At 41.5% G+C, this 3,277-nt stretch overlaps 1 non-coding gene across 1 annotated transcript; it reads left to right on the top strand.

Moving 5' to 3' along the window:
• The first annotated feature begins 2,932 nt into the window (after positions 1-2,932).
• LOC148577733 (small nucleolar RNA R71) lies at positions 2,933-3,036 on the top strand. The gene has a single exon (XR_015903764.1). It is a non-coding gene; the product is annotated as a small nucleolar RNA R71 (small nucleolar RNA).
• The last annotated feature ends 241 nt before the right edge of the window (positions 3,037-3,277 follow it).

Raw genomic sequence — 3,277 nt, 5'->3', positions numbered from 1 at the left:
TAAAGACAATCCACCAATGATCATTTGATTATTAAGGAACGAGACCACCTCTTATTTATTGCTTGGTTCTTCTTAATTCTTGGGATCCTGCTTCTTCTTGCTTCCTGCCTCTTTTTGACCACTTGTGCTTCCTTTGTCTTTTTCCTCCATTTTTGTCTTTTCCTTTGTACCTGCACAACAAACAAGTTTGCTATCATTTTTCGGTCCATGTGAATTATGAATAGTACTTGCACATGTAAATCAATGATTGTCTTTATGAGCTTATAGCCGTGACTTCTACATGTATGCACACTTATTATTTGGACACCAAACTTAGTGTTTGGTCAAGTCTCCTGATGACATGAAATCCATATTGGTTGTCCTTAATGAATGTGCTTAATTCTAATAAATCATAGTCACCTTGGCTCTTTGATTCTAAACAAATTTACTACCTTAAGTAATTGAAACCAAAGCATTAAAACATGCGAATGGTGTACTTGTCATGAATTTCGAAATCCAGAGGAACTTTGTGCTTTTCATGAACCGTGTTCAAAGAGGAACACCAAACTTAATCTTTGGTTGTGCACTAAAAATTGAATGCATTTTGAATAAAATTTTGGGGTGCCTTCAGGCACACCAAACTTAGAGGCAAATTGCATTTTACATGCAATGTTTAGTGCACTTTTTCAGCAGTTGTCCTGAGGATTCAAGTTCATGCATAAGAAACCATGCTTTATTAGATGCACAACAAAATAAAAAAGTAAGGGTATTAAAACATGGGTTGCCTCCCATGAAGCGCTTCTTTCACGTCACTAGCTTGACGGTTGTCCCTTGTTAGGGTGGATTGTAGTGCTTGACGTCTTCTCCTCTCACTATGAAAACGTCCCCACTTGATTCATTCATGACCTCTAAATGTTCCATAGAAAGAACTTTCCTGATTGTGAACACTTGAGGGAGCTGGGAAGGAATGGTTTTGAGGCCAGGTGGGATTGGCAGATAATGACTTGATATCACGTTATCTCCCGGAGAGAAACCTTCAGTGGGAATTTTCTTGTTTCTCCACCCTCTTGGCAATCTCCCTATCACTCTTCCCTTTCTCTTGAGGATTTCTTCATTGACCCTTATGTCAGGAGGATCCTTCTGATCTGTTTCCACTGATTCTTGTGGCTTTAACTCTTGCAACTCTTGTTTGCCTTCCAAGGACTGTTTTAGAGTTTCAGCTGCTGGATTACTTTCCTCCAAGCACAGATGGCTACTATCATCCTTAGGCTTTTCAGGTTCTGGTTCAGGCTCAGATGCAGGTTTGAAAACTTCAAAAATGAGCTGTTCATCATGTATTCTCAGAATTAGCTCTCCTTGTTCTACATCTATGAGCGCTCTAGTAGTGGCTAGAAATGGTCTGCCCAGAATGATAGGGTGTAAGTAGCTTTCCTCCATGTCCACAATGACAAAGTCTGTGGGGAAGTAATAATCCCCCACTTTCACCAGCACATTTTCAACTACCCCTTCAGCTTGCTTCTGAGTTTTGTCAGCCAGTTGTATGATTACATCAGTGGATCTCACCTCATTCAGTTGTAGCCTCTTCATAAGAGTTAGAGGCATCACATTTATGCTAGCTCCTAGATCACAGAATCCTCTGTCAATTTTTGTTTCCCCTATGATGCAAGGGATATGAAAACTTCCTGGGTCCGTTTTCTTAGAGAGTGTGTCCTTCTTGATGAGAGCACTGCATTCTTTGTTCATTGTTACCGTTTGTCCTCCCTTCAAAACTCTTTTCTTGCTTAACAATTCCTTTAAATACTTGATGTGTGTAGGCATTTGATGGAGAATCTCAAGAAAGGGAATATTGACATGGAGAGAGTTAAATGTCTCTAAAAACCTTGAATAGGTTTTCCCTTTTTCACCTCCTCCTAACCTCTGAGGAAATGGTGCTTTTGGTTGGTATATTTCCAGCATGCCTTTTTGCAGTTCCTTGGCTTGCTCAGTTCCGCTCTCCTGCTTAACTTCTTCCACTCCTTCCTTCAAGATTTCTGGCTCCTGCTCTGAGGGCCTGATTCCTTCTTCTTCTGAAACTTCCTTCAATATAGTGATGGCCTTGCATTCTTCCCATCTCACTCTCTTTTGTTCCCCTTTAGGATTCTTTTCTGTGTCACTAGGGAACACTGCAGTTGATTTGACGGCCTGTTGAGATAGCTCTCCTACTTGAGACTCCATCCTCTTGAGTTTTTCACCATGGTTTCTTAAGGTAGCTCTCACATCATCTCTGAAGCTTTTCAATTCGGTTATGTCTTGGCTCATGGTTGCCATCATTCCTTCTATCCGGTTTAATTGATCTTGAAATTGTTGGTTGGGATTAAGTTGGGTAGGTTGATTATTTTGGCCATGATATGATGATTGGGGGTAAGTGTTTTGTGTGGCTTGGTATGATTTTTGGTTGGAGTTTTGGTATGTGGAATTGTTATGTTGGTTGTGGTTGTAAGGTTTGTGGTTTTGTGGTTGGGTTTGTTGGTTTCCCCACCCAAAGTTTGGGTGGTTTCTCCAGCCTGGGTTGTAAGTGTTGGAATGTGGATCATATGATTGCCTTTGTTGGTTTCCCACATAGTTGGCCTCTTCCCAATCACCTCCTTCGATGCTTACTTCCTCTTGATCTTGTGTGTGTATTGCAGCCACTTGCTTTGTTTCTAATTGCCTGGTAAGCTCTGCTAGTTGCTTGGCAAACACCTTGTTTTGGGCTAGAATTGTATCAACATGGTTCAGCTCCATGACTCCCTTAGTGTTGTGCCTCTCTGAAGCATAGTAGTACTCATTCTCAGCCACTGTCTCAATCACTTCAATGGCCTCTTCCACAGTCTTTTTCCTGTTCAATGAACCTCCTGATGAATGGTCTACAGCCTTCCTTGATTCATAAGAGAGTCCATCATAGAAGATATGCAATTGCACCCAATCATGGAACATGTCTGGTGGGCATTTCCTTGTCAAGTCCTTGAATCTCTCCCATGCCTCGTAGAGAGTTTCACCATCCTGTTGTCTAAAAGTTTGAACCTCAGATCGAAGCCTATTGACCTTTTGTGGGGGGTAGAAACGTGCCAGAAACTTGCTTTCCACCTCATCCCATGTTGTTAGACTCCCCCTTGGGAATGATTCCAGCCACTTAGCTGCTTTGTCCCTAAGTGAAAATGGGAACAAAAGCAGTTTATAGGCATCTTCCTAGACTCCATTGGACTTCACAGTGTCACAAATTCTCAGGAATTTTGTGAGATGTTGGTTGGGATCTTCATTAGCACTTCCACCAAATGAA

Source organism: Arachis ipaensis, chromosome B1, assembly GCF_059453495.1.
Source record: "Arachis ipaensis isolate K30076 ecotype BB chromosome B1, ASM5945349v1, whole genome shotgun sequence".
In the NCBI taxonomy this organism is placed as follows: domain Eukaryota; kingdom Viridiplantae; phylum Streptophyta; class Magnoliopsida; order Fabales; family Fabaceae; genus Arachis; species Arachis ipaensis.
This window is presented reverse-complemented; position numbering and strand designations above follow the sequence as displayed.